At 36.3% G+C, this 25,273-nt stretch overlaps 1 protein-coding gene across 2 annotated transcripts in view; it reads right to left on the reverse strand.

The window, feature by feature from the left end:
- The window catches only part of ZNF385D (zinc finger protein 385D), an 886,977-nt gene that overhangs the window by 814,818 nt on the left and 46,886 nt on the right, over positions 1–25,273 (reverse strand). The gene's annotated exons all lie outside the window — the stretch shown is intronic.

A 25,273-nucleotide genomic window follows, 5' to 3' on the forward strand; every position in this document is an offset into this window, starting at 1 on the left:
TTACCCCTAATTAAAAAAAAAATAATGTTTATTTATTTTTGGAAGAGAAAGAGACACAGAGTGTAAGCAGGGAAGGGGCAGAGAGACAGGGAGACACAGAATCTTAAGCAGGCACCAGGCTCTGAGCTGTCAACACAGAGCCTCACACAGGGCTTGAACCCACCAACTATGAGATCATGACCTGAGGTGAAGTCGGATGCCTACCCGACTGAACCTCCCAGGTACCCTAAAATTACCCCTAATTTTTTAAATAACTGAATCAGAATATTTTCAATGTATAATCAAATTCTATACTATACTTTAGGCCTCTTGAAAGTTCCACTTACCTTTTGGTCTAGAAAATACAGCATGAGTGTAGCACAGTTTAAAGCAGTGAAATAGTAATTAAAGAGCTCTGGTGATCTTCAGTTACTCCAATTTCCAAAACATTACAAATTATTTAAAGCACAAAGAAAATCTACTTTTAGATGCCAAAAACCCTAAAATTATTATTTTGCCACCTTCTTACACCATACACAAAATAAATTCAAAATGGATAAAAGGCTTAAATGTGAAACTTGAAACCACAAAAATCCTAGAGAACACAGGCAGGAACCTCTTTGACATGGGCTGTAGCAACTTCTTACTAATATGTTGCCTGAGGGGAAGAAACAAAACAAAAATGAACTATTGGGACTTCATCAAAATAAAAAAGCTTCTGCACAGTGAAGGAATCAATAAACCCAAGACAGCCTACTAAATGGGAGAAGATACTTGCAAATGACAAAGCTGATAAAGTGTTAGCATACAAAATATACAAAGAACTCGTAATACTCAACACTCAAAAAGCAAATAACACAATTAAAAAATGGTCAGAAGACATGAATGGACATTTTCCCTAAGAAGACATACAGATGGCCAATAGGCACATCACTTATCATCAGGGAAATCAAAACTATAAGGAGATATCACCTCAAGCCTGTCAGAATAGCTAAAAGCAACAACACAAAAAACAACAGTGTTGACAAGTATGTAGAGAAAGGGAACCTTCCTGCACTATTGGAGGGAGGGCAAACTGATACAGCCACTCAGGGAAGCAGTATGGAAGTTCTTCAAAAAGTTAAAAATAGAACTACTCTATGACCCAACAATTGCACTACTGGGTATTTACCCAAAGAATACAAAAATACTAATTCAAAAAGATACATGCACCCCACTGTTTATAGCAGCATTATCTAGACAATATGGAAACCAATTAGCCAATTTATAGAATAGATAAATTATGTAAACAGCCCAAATGTCCATCAACTAATGAATGGATAAAGAAGAAGTGGTGTGTGTGTGTGTATATATATATGTATATTATATATACATATATACGTATATTATATATACGTATATATGTATATTATATGTATATACATATATGTATATATATATTATATATATGTATATATGTATATTATATATACATATATACGTATATTATATATATACATATATATGTATATTATATATGTATATATATATAATGGAATATTACTCAGCCATAAAAAAGAATGAAATCTTACCATTTGCAACAACATGGGTAGAGCTAGAGAGTATTATGCTAAGCGAAATAAAACAGGGAAAGCTAAATACCATTTGATTTAGCAAATGGTGGAATTTAAGAAACAAAACATATGTGGAATTTAAGAAACAAAACAAACAAGCAAAGAAAAAAAGAGAGAGAGAACAAGAAAGACAAACCAGGAAACAGACTGTCAACTCTAGAGAACACAGTGATGGATACCAGGGGGACGGGTTAAACAGGTGATGGAGATTAAGGAGGGCACTTGTGATGAGCACCAGGTGACGTATGGAAGTGTTGAATCACTAAGTCCTACACCTGAAACTAACATTACACTGTATGTTAGCTAACTGGAATTTAAATAAAAACTTAAGAAAAAGAAAAAATAAGTAATAATCATTATTTTAGAAAAGATTTGTTCCAAACTGAATTTTAGTCTTTATTTCAAGTTATTACTCATCTCCCTGAACGGAATTTTACAATTCAAAAATAAATCACTTTTTCTTTCCTTCATATAAATTCCATACTTTCTTTATATAAACTCCTAAGTATTCATAGCATAATTTACCATCCTTGCTAAATAAATTCTTTAAATAAAAGCACATTCTTAACAAAACCATAGGAACACTACAATTTATGAATATTAGAATTTATTGAGAGGGAACCTCATGCCAGACTTGGACTACTCTGGGAAAAAAAAAAAAGTAGTGGCAAAAAGAGGCCATGTTGGAGAATCAAAACGTGGAGATTTTAACAAGGACTTACAAAAATATTACCATGCAGAATATGAGCTTGGGGCCAATCCATTTTTCATGTAAGGTTCCAATTTTCTCTCAGCAACAGAGAAAACAAATACAGCCAAAATCCTTCTGTGAATTGCAAATTAATGAATTTCAAAAGTTTGTTTAATAATTTAGGGTATTTTTTCTAACTGCAAATTGATTAATCCCTGCATTGCTTCGGCAACAAAATGAAAGGCTATAAAGATAATTTTTCCATTTTCTCTACTTGTATTAAAATACTGCCAGAAAGGAAATAATAACCCAGAAAACCACACTGTGCAGCTCTAAGGGTGCCAAGATATTCCACTAATGGATCTGAAACAAAAAAGGAAAAGCAGTCCTTGTGTTAAATCTCCAGGCTATTCACCATTTTGAAAAAGTACACTAAAATGTGAAAAGGAAGAAGGTATTTGTCCTTTCCTAAGAAAGTAGCACCATCAGAAATTCTCCTCTGCAACTGCTTTTACTTTAAACAAAAATGAGATTTTGCTTGTAACTATTTACTTATCTCTGCCCTGTACATTTAAAATTTTAATTATTCATATAGTAATCCTTCCTATAATAAAGCATTTGAAGGAAGGGGACAAGCAAGTATAAATAAAACACTTCTTGGATTTGAGAGGGCATGACCTTGTCCTAGTTTTTCACTTCTAAAGGTGAAAATAAGGACAGTGAACTAGTTTCATTTAGGCTATATATAAAGAAAGTATTCATATAAAGTCAAAAATATATTCTATTGAAGAGTTCAAATATTTAAGTAAGTTTCAACGTGAAAGAGACTCCCAGGTAAGTCATGACCAGGACTAGAATAAACTAAAATGCATCTAGATAGCTTTCGTCTATTTTAAAATTATTAAAATGTCAAATTCAGTTGACCAAACTCCCTTGTGAATTATGTCCTGTTTTTGGTAAGTTGCAAAGGTTAGTCACTCGTTTGGTAAGAGGATTGTTCCTTCTTTCTCTGTAATCAACTAATCTAGTTTAAGCTTTTCAAAATTCACTTTTTATACTTCAGCTTTCCATTCTTTCTACAGCCCATCTTGGTACCTTACCATTCTGAACTAGTCTTGATATCCTAAAGAAAAAGGTACCAATGAGCAACAGGGTGAAATTTTACATTCCAAGTAGGAACAGACACTATAGGCCCCAAATTAAGTAGCAGAAAACCTGTCAATCTCCAATGAATTCAGAGAGGCTTGATATGCTATTCGACAGGACAAGTAGTTCATCCCTTGAGAGGTTAGGGTTACTTGCCCTGGGATAAGGGATGATCCAAGGAGAGCTAAGATCCAACAAATAAACACATCTACTCATCTGAATTTTACACCGTATTAAGCACAGCATCCTATTTGTTTTCACAATGCTGGATTGTGATCATTGACCATTCTGGTGACAGTGGAAAACAGAAGTTAAAAGTGAGCTCCAGAAACAATTTCCTGGATTTACATCCAGGCTTCACAAATTACTTGCTGTGTGAACAATGGCAAGCAATTTAACTTCTCTGAGCTTCATTGTACTCTGCTTAAAACAGAAAAATTATCTTTCCTGGATGGCTGTAAGAACGTGAGTTATTACATGAAAGTCATTACCACAGGGCCTAGTACATAATGTGTGACTTCTACATGGTAACATAGGAAACATCATTACTACCTAACAAAAATATTTAAAAGCATAATATAGTACTTAAATTTTGTGGCAAACTATACTGTATTTAATCCGCTATCAAATTTTGAAAACTTATGCTCTTTCCAGGTTTTCACTGTTATAAATAGTACTGCAATTAACCTCACAGTGGCATCACTGATTACTTCCTATGGAATATCCCTAGAAGCAGAAAGACTGACCCAGAGAAAATAAAAATAAACATCTTCAAATATTTTAATATTTATTGTCAAATGGCTTACTAGAAAAGAAAAGTGAATTTAAATTTCCACATGTCATTGATCTTTCTCATCTTACCACAATGCTCACAAACTTTGCAAGTGAAAATTAGTATGTTGTTTTCACGGTTAGCCCTTTTAGTAGATTGAGTCCTTTCACAGGCTCACTTCCCATTTCTCTATTAATGTATAATGTTATCTATCCACTTTTTTTAAGTTTTATTTTTTATTTATTTTGAGAGATAGAGCACGAGCAGGGGAGGGACAGAGAAACCCAAGCAGTCTCTGTGCTATCAGTTCAAAGCCCAACATGGGGCTCGATCTCAGAACCATGAGTCATGACCTGAGCTGAATTCGGATGCTTAACTGACTGAGCCACCCAGGCGCCTTGATTCGTTCACTTTTAATGAGCATTTTTCTCACTGATTTGTAGGTACAATTTATATAGTAAGGGCTTTTGTTCTGTTTGTCATATTATTTAAATACAATGATTTCAGCTGTTAATTTTATATAGGAGCTTTTCATTCTGAAGAGTTGTTACATTTTATGAAGTCAAAACTATCAGTCTTTTTCTTTCTATTATCATAAAACAATTTTATGCTTAGAAAGGCTTTCTATACCCAGACATTAAAAATTACATAAATATTAATTATAATTTCATTTTTATATCAAAAACTTAAATTCACTGTGAGTAAAATTATGCATAGTGAAAAACAGGTACTTTGATTTTACATGACCATGATTTATTTTCTCTTCTGGACAGGAGATGTTTAAAAACTGTATTAGATTGCTTTATGTGTTAATGTTTCTAATATTCTATCACTTTAATAGTTAACATATGTTCATAATGTGTTTTAATTTCTAATAGGGTAAATTTTCCCTTTATTCTTTTTAAAAATAGTATCAGGTGTATTTATCTGTTTATTCTTTCAGTTAAATTCTGTTTTTGTCTAAAAGCCAAACCTAGGCAAAGAAAAACAGAAAAAATCAAGAAAAAATTCTAAATATATAGATGTAAACTCTACAGAATTGTATACAAACTATGCATACATAAACCTATACTATTAATTCTGGTTAAGAAAGAGTAGATTTTTAAAGTTTTTACCACACACACAAAATTGTAACTCTGTGAGATGATAATGTTAACTAACCTTATTGTGGTAATCATTTTGCAATATATACATATATAAAATTACTACACTGTACACCTTAAACTTATAGCAACATGTCAACTATATCTCAGTAAATCTGGAAAATAATCCTGGTTAAAGATACGATGCAAAAGAGCAGAGGAAAAGAAGGCAATATTGGTGCTTTGCTGTCTCATAATATGATACAATTTGATATTTTTTAAAGCTTCAGAAAGTCAGATGATTCTGTAATAAAATGTGTCAATTTTTACGATTATTATCCTTGTCACGCTATAAAATCAGTATTCCCAGCGGCACTCCCATATACCTACAATTTTGTCAAGTGGCATACTTGCTTTAGACTGATGAAGGATGCTACTTGTGACATAAATTAGCCATGATTTATGCATTATGCAATAGGACATCACTGGGGGCACAGGAGCCCTATAATTATCCTTTCTTCAGTACCAACCACCATTTTGGGCCACAGTGCTAGAAACCCTCACACTATCCATTTATACTCCACTCAATCTATGTGGCAAAAAATGCCTAAGTAAATAGGGACTCAATTCATCACTTATGCAATTCTGAGTCTCTTCTCTTTGGATTAGGTTTTACTTCTTTGACTTGCAAAATACTATTCTGATAATCAATTTTTCTCTTCAGAAGTGTTGAGAAAAAATTAAATATGCACAGTAATCTCTAAGTAAAGATGCAATTAAACCAATTTTCTTAGGCATTTGTTTTGAAAGCACGTACTGGAACCTAGAGATAAAAAAAAAATTAAAACAGTGTTCATAAAAACTCTTTTCATTAGGATATGGCCCTATCAATTTAAAAAAACACACAACATGACAAATACTAAAACTAATTTATGGATACATTTCTATTATCATAAGGTATGGGAGAAATTCATTGAAGATTATGGTACAGATGTCATTTTAAACATCTTTAAAAAAGGAGTTAATAATGCAAACAACATTACAGCTAAGAAAAAATAACTTAAGCCAAGATAAAGATGTCTAAATGTAGCAGAAGATATAAGCAGACATTTCTCCAAAGAGGACATCCAGATGGCCAACAGACACATGAAAAGATACTCAACATCGCTCATCATCAGGGAAATGCAACTCAAAACTACAATGAGCTATCACCTCACACCTGTCAGAATAGCTATAATCAACAACACAAGAAACAACAGGTGCTGGCGAGGATGTGGAGAAAGGGGAACCGTCTTGCACTGTTGGTGGAAATGCAAACTAGGGCAGCCCCACAGTATGGAGGTTCCTCAACAAGTTAAATATAGAACTCCCCTATGATGCAGTAATCACACTACTGGGTATTTACCCAAAAAATACAAAAACGCTAATTCAAAGGGATACATGCACTGCTATATTTATCAAAGCATTATTTACACTATAGAGCCTAATTATGGAAACAGCCAAAGTATTCATGGATAGGATGAATGAATCTACATACACAATGGAATATTAATCAGCCCTAAAAAAGAATGAAATCTTGTCATTTGCAACAACATGGATGGAGCTAGAGGGTATAATGCTAAGTGAAATAAGTCAGTCAGAGAAAGACAAATACCATGATTTCACTCATATGTGGAATTTAAGAAACAAAACAAATGAGCAAAGCAAAAAAAGAGAGCAAGAGAGACAAACCAAGAAACAGACTCTTAACTACAGAGAACAAACTGATAGTTGTCAGAGGGGAGGTTGGCAAGGGGATTGGGTTAAACAGGTGATGGGGATGAAGGAGTGCACTTGGTGTGATGAACACCAGGTGTTGTAAGGGAGTGTTGAATCACTATATTGTACACCTGAAACTAATATAACATTGTATGTTAATTATACTGGAATTAAAATTAAAAAGTTAATTAAAAAGATGTATAAATTTGTCCCAAAATTGAAAGAGAAGGTGGGTAGCAGGTTAGTTTATATAAACATCGGGCAGAGTAGAATATTCTTAATGATTATTACCTTCGAAAGTGATAAAAATAAATAAAACAACTTAAAATGGCCTAAGCAGAAATGGGAAATTGCCTACGTAGTTAACAGATTCAGCATTACTTCTCACTTCAGAAATCACTGGATTCAGGGGTGCAAAAGGTACCATCAGGATCTAATATATATAATATATTAGATATATATTTATATATATTTATATATTATATATATTATATATTATATATCATATATTATATATTACATATTATATATTATATATTATATATCATATATTATATATTACATATTATATATTATATATTATATATTATATATTATATATTATATATTATATATTATATATTATATAATATAAATGTATATTTATATATTATTTATGTATATATAGATATTATTTATATATTTATTTATATTTTAATATATAGTATATATTTATATTATATTTTATATATATATTTATATATTATAAATATATATATATATTTATTAGATATATATTTATTTTATATATATATATTGTTTCCTAATTGTCATATCCCCCACCCAACCCTAGGAAATTAAGGAATAAGATTTTGTCAGGTAGGGTTGAGCTCCAGAGGGCCACAAACCACTGTAAAATTTAAGATTTTCTCATCTCCCCCAACGAGAACCAATTTTCACCTCCCTGGGCGTATATCACCCCATTGAGAATATGTGTTCCTCCTGAAGTGTGAGTGGCTCTGGGTTCTCTAAGTCAATCATCAGGGCCATTTGTTCTTGGCCAGGCCTGAATCATGTGCTCTCCTACAGGTGAGGATGGAGTGAGCACCACATAAACAAAACAAGTGTTGGAAGGATTGTGCTACAAAGAGAATTTGCCAGTACCATGGTCAAGAGGAAGGTGCATTGATAAAGAGTATAGGTTAACAAAATGATAAAGGCCCATCACATCTAGACTTTGAACAGAGTCCTATTTATGCAAAGCTATCAAGGCAAAGACTGAATGAATAAAGGAATGACTCAAAGGAAACAATCAAGGTTATTGTGATAGGTAATATTTCCCAAGAGAGATGATGAAATCAGGGTTATAGGCAAGAGACGAAAGAAAGAAAGAAAGAAAGAAAGAAAGAAAGAAAGAAAGAAAGAAAGAAAGAAAGAAAGAAAGAAAGAAAGAAAAGGGAGCAAGAGAGAGAAAGAGATGAACCTCATTAAAACAGAAGCAGTAGGATTGGGTGACAAATTCATTATGGAGGAAAGTAGAAGCCAAACCATCTTAGCCAAATGAGTAGGTGGCAGTGCCTTTGATGAAGGGAAGTCAAGCTGAGTAAATGAAGGCTTCAGGGAAATAATGACTTGTTTATGGATATTCTGACTGCCCATAGAGGTGATCACAAGTCAGTTGGAAACTCAGGTCTGGCAACTGAGAGAGACTTCAAAGTCAATGTTTATAATAGGGAGACACTGAATTATAGATGGTATTTGAAACCTTGGAAGAGGATGATACCCAGAGGAGACATTACATAACAGAACCTTATGGAACACTATCTGGGTAGAAGAAAAAAGAAAAATCCTGAGGAAATATGAGGGAGGGCATGGAGTCAGTGGACCACAATGTCAGCGAGGGCTAGGGGACAAAAAAATTCAAAATGGAGGAAGTTGCCTCACTGATAACAATGTCAAACACCACAGAAGTCTGCGTTAAGACAGGGTTTTAAATGAAGTGGGCCTAGGTCAATGTGTTAGAGATACTATAATTAAGCAGTAAACTAAGAATGAAACATTTAAGAAACCAAAATGAGATTCTTTTTTCCCCACTAAATCTGATAAAGGAGAGTGATAACAGAGGAACTAGATGTTTAAGAATATTTGTTTTGGGGTCATATAGGCCTCGATTTGAGGCCCATTTTTTACATCTAGATTCTCTAAGACTCAGCTTGTTCATCCATAAATGGAATAATGAGGCACCGGGGTGGCTCAGTTGGTTGTGTCTGACTCTTGATCTGGGCTCAGGTCATGATCTCACGTGTTCGTGAGTTCGAGCCCATATCAGACTATGCGCTGTGTGGAGTCTGCTTGGGATTCTCTCTCTCCCCTTCTCTCTACAACCCCCCCCCCCACATTCATGTGCTCTATCTCTCAGAATAGACTTTAAAAAGTTTTATAAATGGGACTAATAATGGTATTTGCCACACAAGATTGTCTAAATGATAAAATTATATAATTCATGTAAAATGTGCCACAGAGGGTCAGTATGCTGGGAGTAGTCAAAATGTTTCAGCTGTTATTTTTTAACTGCAAGGAAGAATTCTGAGAACATTACAATGCTGGAAATGCTAAGGAGAGTAACTGACATAACACAGTGAAAATGGAAGCAGACAAAGATTCACTGAATGCCCAAGTGGAAAAGAAGCTTTAAATAGGATGAAATAAAATTCTTTATCAAATATAAGTGGCAAGATTGAGAAAATGGATAAAGACACAGAGAAAATTTGACATGGAAAGGAAAATCATGAAAAGTGCACACATTAGATAACCTTGATAAATCAATAAAGAATCAGACAACTGCATCTCCAGAGTGAAGACAGTCAGGTCAGAGGCTTGAGGTAAATGGGAAATTATGGAGCTAGAGATGTAGAGAATAAAGTAGGAGGGAAATTAAAGTTGAGTATAAGTGTTTCTGATTGAAAGAGGAGCCAAGATGAATTAGCACTAAGTGAATTGGTGGTCAAATAAATTGGCCCACTGCCTGACATTTTTCAGCGATATTTTGGAAGCAGCAAGCAAAGAAACAGACATTAAGCAGCAGGAATTATCTAAGACTGTGGATCAGCAACAGAGGACTAAAAGGAAAAGATCCCAGGAATTCTGCAATTTTTAAGATAAAGGAATCATAGCCTACTTGACTGAACTTTGCAGAAATAATCAAGTCCAGTATATGAAATGAAAATGTACTGTAAAAAAACGATTAAGGAGCTGGAGGTCATGATGAGAAGAAAAATATCAGAAATAAGGAAAATGGAAATCTGGTAGCTCTAGTCAGAAAAGAACTATTCAGAGGTTAAGTTCTTCTCTACAGTGCACTTTCTTGAAAAGGGAGAATACTGCGCTTTTAAAAAGCATTGAGTATTTTCCTTATAAATGACCAAAGAAGTTACCTTAAATGCCTGCAGTGCAAGCTTTTAGAAACTGTTCCATTTCAGAAAATATGCCAAAAATTAGCACAAAGCAAAAGCTAAATTTATAACTATCATGCAGCTGCCTAATGTAAACACCACAGAGAACACTAGATGGTAAATACTTTTTTAAAGGCATATGGGAGAAAAAGGACCAAAACTGTATTTTTACCTAATCTCTACCACATGTAAAGATCTTTACAAAGTTTTGTAAAATGTTATCTCGAACTTTAAGTAAATTCTCATTAGTTATATAAGTATTATTTAACTTAAAGAGCTCCTTTGAGGGGCACCTGGTGGCTCATTCGGTGAAGCGTCCGATTCCAGATTGCAGCTCACGTCTTGATCTCACGGTTCATGAGTTCGAGCTGCACATCAAGTTCCAGGCTGACAGTGCGGAGGCTCCTTGGGTTTCTCTCTCTCTCTGCCCCTTGTTCCTCCTATCTTAAAGTAAATAAACTTTAAAAAAAAAAGAGCTCCTTTGAATAGACATCCATGTCTATTAAAGTCACAATAAATAACATCTACAGTCCAGTATGCAATATTTAAATAATTTTTAATGAAAGGGACTTACTAGAAATTCTAACGTTTGGTCAAAATTAATACAAATACTTTTTCTTTTTCAAGGAGCATTTACAAACTACTTTTAAGAACAAGAGCAATGCTGGAAAAGTTTGGGGAAATTTGTCAAATGATCATACTGGACACTAGGGATGATGTTTTTCTTCAAATGCTTAAGATCAAAGGATGTATCAAAAAATGCACACAGAAACTCAGAGTAGCACTCCCTCCCCCTACCCGCCCACCCTGCCCTGCATAGATCTCTTTAAGAATACAATAAAAGACTTCCGGGGGAAGAGTAGGAGGGTTGTAGTCTCCCCTCATCACACAGATACACCTGGGTAACACCCACAACAGTGTAAATAACCCAGAGAACCACCAGAAGACTGGTGGAACAAACGCTCCAAAACTATATGTAGGGAAGGGGCCACATCAAGAGTGTAGGAAGGGGTGGAGACGAAGTCAGGAGCCAAACTGACCCAAAGAACTGAACCATGGGACTGTCCAGAGGAAGGAGGCATAGCATAGGAACAGAGAAGGGAGAGGACTAGACCCAGCCCCAGGCACTGCAGGTACAGGGAACCCACAATAGGAAGAAGAGCCCCTCTAATATTTTACTTTGGAAACCAGAGGGGTGTAACATCAAGAGTTCTTAACGTCAGCAGGGCTTAACACCTGGAACTTTAAAAATCATCAGCTAGGCTCTGGGAGAACTAGAAGGTGATAGAAAACTGAGTCCCCAACCTTAAAAAGATAGCACAACAAACAAGCCTGCTGAGATACAGCATAGAAGCAGCAGTTTGAAAAATGCCTGTTTACTAGTCTCCGAGCATGCCCTGGAGGGACAGGGATCACTGGGAGACTTCTTCATGAACAAAAGAGCTGGTGGGCAACATTTCTCTTGCCCATCCCCCCGCCCAGATACACTGACACCTGAAGGAACCAGCACAGCCCAAACACTCCACCCGACCTGCTAAGGGCGCCTCGACCCCAAAGCTCTACAGATCTGCCCCTTCCATCCTGGCCACACAGAATTTTCCCAGGGTGACTGGAGGTCACCTGCTTCAGTGGACCTGCACGGATCTTGCTGGCATTAAGTGCCTGGTCCCCGCACTCTCCTGGGATGCAGTCCCTTCACACACACCCTTGGTAAGTGTCCATTCAAAGCAGCACCAAGCCTGGCAGCGTGCATGCAGCCCTGACAGGGACCAGCACCAGTCCAGCCAAAGTGACCCAGGCTCCAGGGGGAGGGGAAGGTCATCGTACACACCAGTCTAACTGGAACTGTGGTTCCAGAAGTGAGGTGAAAGCAGGCAGCTCGTCTGACTGCAGACCCTGTCTACCAATAAAAGCCTCACAGAGGACAAACCAGGCAAAGTGCCCAGCAGATCAGTGCAACCATAGTTCTGGCAAGTGCCCAGTTTGACACAACTCAAGCCCACAGCGGCCCCAGACGGGCCCGCTAACAACACAGGGACAAAACCCTACCCACAATAGGCAAAGAGAGCCATTGCAGATGATTGGACTGAAGGCAAATGTGGCTCGGCTAAAACAGTAGCACATAGGAACACACACAGGAGACACCCATGAAGGTTCTAGGGAATAAGGGACACTGCGTTGCTGGGCACCATAAGACATTTATTTACTTACTTACTTATTTACTTACTTATGTAGAGGGAGGGGGAGAGAGCGAATGAATGAGCATGAGAGGGCAAAGAGAGAGCTGGAGAGAAAGAGAATCCCAAGCGAACTCCACACTGTCAGCATGGAGCTCAACACACCCCTCAAACTCGCCAGTGAGATCATGACCTGAGCTGAAACTAAGAGTCTGATGCTTCACCAACTGAGCCATTCAGGTGCCCCTAGGATCTTTTCTTCATAATGCCACTACCTTCAAGAGAAGGAAATGTAGCTAACTTTCCTGACACATAGAAACAGCACCAAGAGTGAGTCAAAATAAGGACACGGAGAAATATGTCTAAAAGCAAAGAATAGGACAAAAACACAGAAAGAGAGCTAAAAAAAAAAAACAAACAGAGAGAAAGAGAGAGAAAGAGAGATAAGTAACATGACTGATTGAAGAATTGCAAGTAACAGTCCTAAAGATACTCACTTGACTTGAGAGAAAAAGACCTCCGAGAGACCCTCAAAAAAGAGAGAGAGAACATAAAGGAACCCATCAGAGGTGAAGAACTCAAAAAACTTAAATTAAAAATACACTAGAGGGAATAAACTGTAAATGAAACAAAGCAGAAGAACAGATCAGCAATCTGGAAGACAAAGTAATGGAAAGCAATCAAGCTGAACAAGAGAGAGAAAAAAGTAATAAAAATAAAAATAGATTAAGGGACCTCAGCCACATGTAGGGATGCGAATAAATTCACCTTATAGGGATCCCAGAAAGAGAATGAAGAGGAAAGGGGACAGAAAATTTATTTGAAGAAATAATAGCTGACAACTTCCCAAATCTGGGGAAGGAAACCAAAATCCACACCCAGGAAACACAGACAGCCCCCAACCCAAGAAGGTCCACACCAAGACACATACTAATTAAATGCCAAAATAGATGCAAAAATCCCCAACAAAATATTAGCAAACCAAATCCAAGAATACATGTAAAAAAACCATTTATGCATTCATTTATTCCTGGAATGCAAGAGTGTTTCGATACTCACAAGTCAATCATTATAACAAATCACATCAACACAAGAAAGGATAAAAATTCTATGATCATTTTTTTCTTTTCCTTTTTTTTTTTGCTCAGATATTTGCTCAAATCTTATTAATTTTCATTTTTATGTTTGTTTCAAGTTTTTATTTCAACTCTATTTAGTGAACATATAGTGTAATATTGGTTTCAGAAGTAGAATTGAGTGATTCATCACTTACAGAGAATACCCAGTGCTCAACACAAGAGCTCTCCTTAATACCCATCATCCATTTAGCCTATCCCTCACCCCACCTTCCCTCCATCAACCCTTAGTTTGCTCTCCATAGTTCATAGTCTCTTATGGCTTTCTCCCCTCTTTTTTTCTCTCTTCCCCTATGTTCATCTGTTTTTTTTCAGTTTACTTATTTTTGAGATAGAGGGTTTGAGTAGAGGGAAAGAAGAAAGGCGGGGGAGGGGGGAAATAGAGGGAAAGACAGAGAGAGAGAGAGAGAGAGAGAGAGAGAGAGAGAGAGAGAGAGAGAATCCCAAGCAGGCTCTACACTGGCAGCATGGATCCCGATGTGGTGCTCAAACCCACAAACCACAAGATGATGACCTGAGCCAAAGTTGGACACTTAACTGACTGAGCCACCCAGGTACCCCTCATTTGTTTTGTTTTTTAAGTTCCACATATAAGTGAAATCATATGGTATCTGTCTTTCTCTGACTGACTTGTTTCACTTAGCATAATACACTCTAGTTCCACCCACATCATGAAAGAACTAAATATGAGACAGGAAACCATCAAAATCCTAGAGGAGAACACAGGTAGCAACCTCTTTGACATCAGCCATATCAACCTCATATGATCCTTTCAACAGATGCAGAAAAAGCATTTGACAAAACATTCATGATGTTACATTCATGACAAAAAAAAAAAAAAAAAAAAAAAAAAAAAAAAAAAAACCTCACCAAGGAAGGTTCAGATCGAACATACCTTCAACATAATAAAGGCTATATATGGAAAACCCACAGCTAACATCACACTCAAAGGTGAAAAACTGAAAGGTTTTCCCTTAAGATTGGGAACAAGACAAGGCAGTCCACTCTCATCACTTTTATTCATTATCATACTGGAATTTCTAGCCACAACATTCAGATACGTCAAAGAAATAAAAGGCATGCAAGTCAGTAAGGAGTAAGTAGAACTTTCATTATTTGGAGATAACATGATACTACATATAGAAAATATGAACTATTCCACCAAAAACTACTATAACTGGTAAGTGAATTCGATAAAGTCACAGGAGACAAAAATAAATACATGGAAATCCATTGCATTTCTATACACTAATAATGAAATAGCAGAAAGAGAAATTAAAAAAATGGTTCCATTTACAACTGCACCAAAAACAATACCTAGAAATAAACTTAATCAAAGAAGTGAAAGACCCACACTCTGAAAACTATAAAATACTGATGAAAGATACTGAAGATGACACAAATAAATTGGAAAGATATTATACACTCGTGAATTAAGAGAAAAAACAATGTTAAAATTTCTATACTACAGATTTAATACAATCCCTATCAAAATACCAACAGCATTTTCACAGAACTATATCAAATAACCCTAAATTATATGCAACCACAAAAGACCCTGAATAGCCAAAGCAATCTTGAAAAAGAAGAATAAAACTGGAGGTATCACAATCCCAGATTTCTAGATCTACTATAGAGTTGTAGCAAAACAGTATGATAATGGCACAAAATTAGACACAAATATCAATGGAATAGAATAGAGAACCCAGAAATACACTCACAATAGTATGGTCAATTAATCTATGACAAAAGAGGCAAGAATATGCAATGGGAAAAAGACTCTGTCTTCAATAAATGGTGCTGGGAAAACTGGACATGCACAAGGATGAAACTGGACCACTTTCTTATACCATACACAAAAATAAACTCATGATGCATTAAAGATTTAAATGTAAGACCTGAAGCCATGAAAATCCTAGAAGAGATCACAGGCAATATTTTCTCTGGCCTCAGCTCTAAATACTTTTGTCTACTATGTCTCATAAGGCAAGAGAAATAAAAGCAAAACTATTTGGATTACATCAAAATAAAAAAAAATGCTGCAGTACAAAGGAAACTACCAACAACACTAAAAGGCAACCTACTGAATGGCAGAAGATATTTGCAAATGACATATCTAATAAAGGGTTAGTATCCACAATATGTAAAAAACTTATGTTACACAACACCCCCCAAAAAAAACCCAAATAATCCAATTAAAAATGGGCAGAAGACATGAACAGACATCTCTCCAAAGAAGACATACAGATGGCTAACAGACACATGAAAAGATGTTCAATGCCACTCATCATCAGGGAAATGCAAATCGAAACTACAATGAGATGTCACCTCATACCTGTCAGAATGGTTAAAATCAAAAACAAAAGAAACAAATGTTGGTGAGGATGTGGAGAAAAAGAAACTCTCCTATTGGTGGGAATGCAAACTGATGTAGCCACCATGGCAAACAGTATGGAAGTTCCTCAAACAATTAAAAATAGAATTACCCTATGATTCAGTAATTCCGCTACTGGGTATTTACCCAAATAATATGAAAACACTAATTTCAAAGGATACATGCATTCCTATGTTTACTGCACGATTATTTACAACAGCCAAATATGGAAGCAACCCAAGTGTCCCTCGGTAGATGAATGGATAAAGGTGTGTGTGTGTGTGCGCGTGTGTGTGTGCACGCGCGCGCGTGTGTGTGTGTGTGTGTAATATTACTCAGCCATAAAAAAGAATGAAATCATACAATGTGCCACAACATGGATGGATGTATAGGGTATAATGCTAAGTGAAAGCATTCACAGAAAGACAAATACCATGATTTCACTCCTATGTGTAATTTAAGAAACAAAACAAATGAACAAAGAAGAAAAAGACAAAACACAAAGAACAACAACAACAAAAAAAACACTCTTAACCTGGGGAAAAAAACTGATGGTTACCAGAGGGGAGGTGAATGGGGATATGGTTGAAATTGATGAAGGGGATTAAGAGAATATTTACCATGATGGAGCACTGAGTAATGTACAGAATTGCTCAATCACTATATTGTATGCCTAAAACCAATATAACTCTGTATGTTAATTATGCTGAATTAAAATTTTTAAAAAAAGAGACTATGATAGAAGCCATAAATCTTCTACTCCATGTAGAAGAAAAATGTAATTAAGAATAAATGCAAATATTTGCTTACAACATCAGAGTATTCTCTGAATACTGCCTCACAATGTCCTCCTGTGAAAAGCTATGCTCCCAGAAAGTAATTAGACAATTTCCTATGAAAATGTCAACAAACTTACCTAATACGAAAAAAGATGAGGGCAGATTAAGGATCAAAGGCCAGAAGAAGAAAGCTGGTATCACAGACAACTTTCCTTAACTTGGACATGAACGAATTGGTCTCAAAGTTGTTTCAATTTCTGACAGATTTTTGTTAAGCGATATCATTTTAGTTATACTTTTTCCTTTGAGTATCACTGTTGCTATCTCATGGATTTTAACATGAAAATCTATCTTGCTGTTTATTATTTTGAGATATGTGATAATCAGAACTACCTTGGATGCAGGCAGAAAGGACCCCTGCTTAGGCATTGTTTTGGGAGACACTTCACCCAAACATTTTTTGAAAGAGTACACGTGTGCCTCGTGTGACCTAATGATCTGCGCATCCTCAACATCCATTCTTGTGACTTACACCCAAAATATCCCAGGGAAAACACTTCTGCACATCTCCTAACCTGTGTGCTAGAAAATAAAGGTGACTCTTTTTGACTGTCAGTAAGGTTTAGGGGTTGTTCTGCAGCCAGTATAAGTGATGAACACTGCTTTAAAGCTCAAAGAGGATTTGAATGGGATTAATACTCCAGTAAAGGGAAATTTAACTTGCCCCAAACCCTTCCTTTCAGTTATTATGAAAGCAAAAAATTCGTGCCTCAAGAATAATTTCCCCAGTATTTTTAGAATTCTAGAACACAGTAGAATGGGAAGTTCATTTTCATTGAAATATTTAATAGAATGAAATTAATTTTTCATTGATTAAAACTGATTTTAAGATGTTGGCTTTCTTAGCTTATAAAGGAAATTGAAGAAGATACAAAAAAATGGAAAAACATTCCATGCTCATGGATTGGAAGAATAAATATTGCTAAAATGTCAATACTACCCAAAGCTATCTACACATTCAATGCAATCCCAATCAAAATTGCACCAGCATTCTTCTCGAAGCTAGAACAAGCAATCCTAACATTTGTATGGAACCACAAAAGGCCCCGAATAGCCAAAGTAATTTTGAAGAAGACCAAAGCAGGAGGCATCACAATCCCAGACTTTAGCCTCTACTACAAAGCTGTCATCATCAAGACAGCATGGTATTGGCACAAAAACAGACACACAGACCAATGGAATAGAATAGAAACCCCAGAACTGGACCCACAAAAGTATGGCCAACTAATCTTTGACAAAGCAGGAAAGAGTATCCAATGGAAAAAAAAGTCTCTTTAACAAATGGTGCTGGGAGAACTGGACAGCAACATGCAGAAGAATGAAACTAGACCACTTTCTTACACCATTCACAAAAATAAACTCAAAATGGATAAAGGACCTGAATGTGAGACAGGAAACCATCAAAACCCTAGAGGAGAAAGCAGGAAAAGACCTCTCTGACCTCAGCCGCAGCAATTTCTTACTTGACACATCCCCAAAGGCAAGGGAATTAAAAGCAAAAATGAACTATTGGGACCTCATGAAGATAAAAAGCTTCTGCACAGCAAAGGAAACAACCAACAAAACTAAAGGCAACCAACGGAATGGGAAAAGATATTTGCAAATGACATATCAGACAAAGGGCTAGTATCCAAAATCTATAAAGAACTCGCCAAACTCCACACCCTTAAAACAAATAATCCAGTGAAGAAATGGGCAGAACACATGAATAGACACTTCTCTAAAGAAGACATCCGGATGGCCAACAGGCACATGAAAAGATGCTCAATGTCACTCCTCATCAGGGAAATACAAATCAAAACCACACTCAGATATCACCTCATGCCAGTCAAAGTGGCCAAAATGAACAAATCAGGAGACTATAGATGCTGGCGAGGATGTGGAGAAACGGGAACCCTCTTGCACTGTTGGTGGGAATGCCAACTGGTGCAGCCACTCTGGAAAACACTGTGGAGGTTCCTCAAAAAATTAAAAATAGATCTACCCTATGACCCAGCAATAGCACTGCTAGGAATTTACCCAAGGGATACAGAAGTACTGATGCATAGGGGCACTTGTACCCCAATGTTTATAGCAGCACTGTCAACAATAGCCAAGTTATGGAAAGAGCCTAAAAGTCCATCAACTGACGAATGGATAAAGAAATTGTGATTTATATACACAATGGAATACTACGTGGCAATGAGAAAGAATGAACTATGGCCTTTTGTAGCAACGTGGATGGAACTGGAGAGTGTTATGCTAAGTGAAATAAGTCATACAGAGAAAGACAGATACCTTATGTTTTCACTCTTATGTAGATGCTGAGAAACTTACCAGAAGACCATAGGGGAGGGGAAGGAAAAAAAAAAAGGTTAGAGAGGGAGGGAGCCAAAACATAAGAGACTCTTAAAAAACTGAAAACAAACTGAGGGTTGATAGGGGGGTAGGAGGGAGGGGAGGGTGGGTGATGGGTATTGAGGAGGGCACCTGTTGGGATGAGCACTGGGTGTTGTATGGAAACCAATTTGACAATAAATTTCATATTAAAAAAAACGATGTTGCCTTTCTTTCAAAAATATGATTTTGTCCTTTCATTTTAATAGATAGCTTTAAAAAATAACTATTTTTTATTTTTTTCTAATAATTTAATTTATTTTTTTAATATAATTTATTGTCAAGTTGGCTAACATACAGTGTATACAGTGTGCTCTTGGTTTTGGGGGGGGGCGATTACTGTGAGCACCCAGCGCTCATCCCAACAAATGCCCTCCTCAGTGCCCCTCACCCACTTTCCCCTCACCACCGCCCCCCTCCCTCCCCTGCCCCACATCAACCCTCAGTTTGCTCTCTGCATTTAACAGTTTCTTATGGTTTGCCTCCCTCCCTCTCTGTTTGTAACTATTTTTTCCCCTTCCTTTCCCCCATGGTCTTCTGTTAAGTTTCTCAAGTTCCACATATGAGTGAAAATATATGATGTCTATCTTTAACTAATTTCATTTAGCATAATACCTGCCAGTTCCATTCTCGTTGCTGCAAATGGCAGGATTTCATTCTTTCTCATTGCCAAGTAGTATTCCATTGTATATTCCATTCATTGGTTGATGGATATTTAGGCCCAATACTACCCAAAGCAAACTACACATTCAATGCAATCCCAATCACAATTGCACAGGCATTTTTCTCAAAGCTAGAAAAAAACAATCCTACAATTTGTAGGGAACCACAAAAAGCCCCAAATAGCCAGTTATGTTGAAAAAGAAAACCAAAGCAGGAGGCATCACAATCCCAGACTTTAGCCTCTACTACAAAGCTGTCATCACCAAGACAGTATGGTATTGGCACAAAAACAGACACTTAGACCAATGGAATAGAATAAAGAACCCATAATTGGACCCACAAATAGATAGCCAACTAATCTTTGACAAAGCAGAAAAGAGTATCCAATGGAAAAAAGACGGTGTATCTATAGCAAATGGTGCTGGGAGAAATGGACAGCAACATGCAGAAGAATGAAACTGGACCACTTTCTTACACCATGCAAAAAAATAAACTCAAAATGGATGAAAGACCTAAATGTGAGACAGGAAACGATCAAAACCCTAGACAAGAAAACAGGCACAACCTCTTTGACCTCAGCCTCAGCGATTTCTTCCTTGACATGTCTCTGAAGGCAAGGGAAATAAAAGCAAAAATGAAATATCGGGACCTCATCAAGATAAAAAGATTCTGCACTGCAAAGGAAACAATCAACAAAACTAAAAGGCAATCAACAGAACAGAAGAAGATATTTGCAAATGACATACTGGATAATGGGTTAGTATCCAAAATCTATAAAGAACTTACCAAACTCCACACCCTTAAAACAAATAATCCAGTGAAGAAATGGGCAGAAGACATGAGTAGACACTTTGCTAAAGAAGACATCCAGATGGCCAGCAGACACATGAAAAGATGCTCAACATCACTCATCACCAAGGAAATATAAATCAAAACCACACTGAGACACCACCTTACACCAGTCAGAGTGGCTAAAATTAACAACTGAGGAAACAACAGATGTTGGCCAGGATATGGAGAAATGGGAACCCTCTTGCACTGTCGGTAGGAATGCAAACTGGTGCAGGCATTCTGGATAACTGTGTGGAGGTTCCTCAAAATGTTAAAAATAGAACTCCCCTAGGACCCAGCAATAGCACTACTAGGAATTTTTCCAAAGGATGCAGGAGTGCTGATTCATAGGGCAAATGTACCCCGATGTTCATAGCAGCACTTTCAACAATAGCCAAATTATAAAAAATAGGTAATTTTAAATACGTTCCAGGGAAAATAACTTAAATGATCTCATGTAAACTAATTCTTCAGTTTTTAATATTTTCACTTAGCTCTATTTTTGGTGAAAATACATTTAAATTTTTTACACTTTGAATACAACTTTTTAATTATTTAGATTTACCTTTTACTATAACAAAAATTGATTTTAATAATATAATTAGGCATTTTGTTGAACTTAATTTATGGAAAAACATAATTAATAAATCATGCTATGTGGCTTGGTACATAAGCTCCTGATTTTTATAACTGTTTCACAAATTGTACTTTTCCATTTCATCTTGTTTTCTTACCACTTAATTTCACCTTATCTGACACTAACACTGCTGATCTTCCTTTTTTTTCCTCACCTCACTTTTTTTTTTAGCACTACTTTATTAACAACCTTTCATTATTTCATTTTAAGTGTGTTGCATGTACATAATATATTCCCTTTTTTGGCCCTTTCTCCAAGTCCCTACACTTTAATGCAGGAATTAAGTCTATTTATATTTAATATAATGTCTGGTACTCTATTTTATTCCTTTCAACTTGCTTTACTACTTATCTCCACTGTTTCATCATCTTTCCCTTTTCCTTTGATTTACTGGTGTTAATAACACTATTCTCTTTACTATTTCCCTTGCTAAATAAAAAGATTTGTTGTGCTTTTCTACCCTTTTAACAGTCTCCACTCTGTTATTAGCTATACTCTTGAGTGTCTTGACAATAACCACAATTAATATTTTAAGACTATTATACCCGCTACCCACAGAAACTTGTTTATCCCACTGTTATTCATCATCCCCCCCATTGCCATTACATCCCCTACAAACTGAGATCTTTAGAAAAATTTCTTCCTCCCCCATCTCATAGCTGTTTCTGAGATAATTTATCCCCTTTAAGTCTGAGCTGTTACTAAACTTGGTTAGCCTATATGTTTTCTAGAGTCCTTCACTCACACTTATATCTTATGTATTCTCATGCAATATATCTTTACTGCACATCATATGTACTGTTGATAATCAGAACTCTTTTATTCCCTTCTTTATTTTTCCCCAATTTGTGCTACCTGCTTGTTACTTATAGTCTTTTTTTAAATGCTCTGCTCAGACAGGGAAATAGGACCTCCTCTTTGAATTATTTATATCCTGAATTACTTTTCTTTCATCTCAACAGAGGAAGACTATTTTGACTTAGTAATACTACATTATAGTAATTTTCTCTCTGAAGTCTAGACACTACTACACTCTGCTCTATCTCCCAGTACTATAAAAGAGAAGCACAACGAGCCTGACTTTTTTCAGAAACTTGACTGGGCTTGACAGATTTTTACAAGGTTTCCCTCTAACCGTGGACATCAAGAGTTTTACTGTCTATCACAGTCTTTTCTCACTAACCCTGCCTTTCAGTCTGCCCAACCTGCCATTTTTTTTTTCAGTTCAGGGATATTTCAGTCTAGTATTTAAGTTTTGTCCTTCCTTCATCTGTTTTGTTCTTTACCAGTGAAATATCATTATTTACATATAATATCTATTGGACATATCCCCTCTATCTCTTACAAATATTTTCTTACACTGTATACCCATCTTTACACTCTGCCTTCCCATTTGCCCAACCATTCGGTGATTTTTTTTTCTCCTTCAACTCTTCTGAATTCTTAAGCTCAGAAATAATTTATTTTAAGTTCAAGACAGACATTCTTCATGTGAGGGCTTTTTATTATTTTTTATCAGGTTACCATCTATCTTTGCTAACAGTCCTGGTTACATGTTCTGTTTGCTCTGTTCTTCTATCTTATAGCTAGGGCATTATGTGGACTCTTATTGCTCTGTCTTCTCTCACTGGGACCCCACAGCAGTATAGATGACAGTAGTCCTGACAGTGGTGGAAAGGACATAGCCTCTACCCTCAGAGCCAGGAAACATGTAAAAGCCCTTTGCAGAAGAATCCTCTCAGTTCCTGGTCTTCCTGTACCCTCAGGAGCAGGAAGGATGCCCAACCTCTTTGTGGCTCGCAGACACGTCTGGCACAAACATTTGGGGTGACTATCAATCATTCCCATGCTCAGGGCCCACAGCTTTCCACAAATGGACTGTAACTGCAACAAAATACCTAAATATATTAGTATAATCAATTTTTGTTACAGTAAAAGATAAATCTAAGCAATTAAAATGTTACATTCAAAGTGTACAAAATTTAAATATATTTTCACCAAAAGTAGAACTCAGTGAAAATATTAAAAACTGAAGAATTAGTTTACATGAGGCCATTTAAGTTATCTTCCCCAGAAAGTAATCTATTAAAATTAAATGATAAAATCATATTTTTAAAAGAAAGCCAATTTCTTAAAACAGTTTAAAAAAATTAATTTCCTTCTATTAAATATTTTAATAAAAATAAAACTTCCTATTCTAGTGTGTTCTAGAATTCTAAGAGTTCTAGGGAAATGATTCTTGTTGTGGGCCACAACAGAATGACACTCAAGGCCTGAGAGCCAGCCAAGAATGCGTGCAGAGGGCTTTGGCTACACATTTCTACTCCCGCTCATCGGTGAGGCATTTGCTGCATTGGTTTAATTCTTTCCTGTTATTCCCCACACGAGGCATGAGAAAAGTTTTTATTGAAGTCTGTTCTGCTCTAAGCTTTGGGACTAACAGGAGAGGTCTGAACCCAAACACAGGACAAGCTAGAACAGGGGGAGTAAAGGCAAGTTAACAAAAGCAAGAAGAAATCAGTCAACAATGGAGCATCATCGTCGAGTGGATGCTCAAGAGGTGGGACAGGTAATACCTCGACGGACTTGCTTTAAAAACTTTTAGTGAATAAATCTACCTTTGCAGGTGTATTGATCAAAAGTTTTCAGCTTAATAAATTTTCACAAACTAAATTCATCTGTGTAAAGAGCACCCAGTTCAAAATAAAGGAACATTCCCGGCACCTCAGAAGGTACCCTTCTGCTGCCTCCTGATCACTGCCTGCCCTATGCAAAGGGTAAATAGAATCAGACCATATGTGATTTTCTGTATTTGGCTCTGTTCACTCAGTAATTTGCTGGTGGGATTTTTTTCTAGTTTGTGTGTAATTGCTTCATGGAATCAAGAAAACATTCTTTTCTTTTTTTTTAATGTCTATTTATTTTTGAGAGAGAGAGAGAGGGAGAGGGAGAGAGAGAGAGAGAGCGAGAGCGAGCAAGGGAGGAACAGAGACAGATGGAAACACAGAATCCAAAGCAGGGTCCAGGCACTGAGCTGTCAGCACAGAGCCCAATGTGGGGCTTGAACCCATGGACCATGAGATCATGACCTGAGCCGAAGTCAGATGCTTAACACACTGAGCCACCCACCCAGGCACCCCAAGAAAATATTCTTTAGGAATACTCAGAAATATTCAAGAAGAGGAAACCAATAAAATATTATAGTTGCTACACTAAAGTAGGAAAAAGGAAAGACTGTGTAATTTGAATATTTAAGAGGAAAACTATTTCTTTTATTAAATATTCCTTCCTTGGGGCACCTGGCTAGCTCAGTCAGTAGAGCATGCAACTCTTGATCTCAGGGTGTGGGCTGAAGCCCCGCGTTGGATACAGAGATTACTTAAAAATAAAATCTTAAAATATATCCCTTCCTTGAAAATTGGTCTGTGTTAACTATGGTATATGAATTATTTCATTCTGTCCTCACACTGACCCTGTAAGTTACAACGATGATGATAATATCAATGCCCACTCTCTGACTAGAAAACTAAGGCTTAGAAAAGTCAAGTCAATTGCCCAAGTCACTCTAATTATGAGTAGCAGTAAAGCTGAGATTTAAATTAGGTAGCCTATTCTTAGAGTCCTCACTAAAAGATACTCTGCTTATAACAAAATTATATTATACTGTAAAACATAATATAAAATTATTACTGAAAATTAAACTCAAAAGATGGGCTGATCTCAGACCTGCATCTAGGGTGGCTTGGTTACTAAAATTATAAAAGCAAC

This window comes from Acinonyx jubatus, chromosome C2 (genome assembly GCF_027475565.1).
Source record: "Acinonyx jubatus isolate Ajub_Pintada_27869175 chromosome C2, VMU_Ajub_asm_v1.0, whole genome shotgun sequence".
Classification (NCBI taxonomy): domain Eukaryota; kingdom Metazoa; phylum Chordata; class Mammalia; order Carnivora; family Felidae; genus Acinonyx; species Acinonyx jubatus.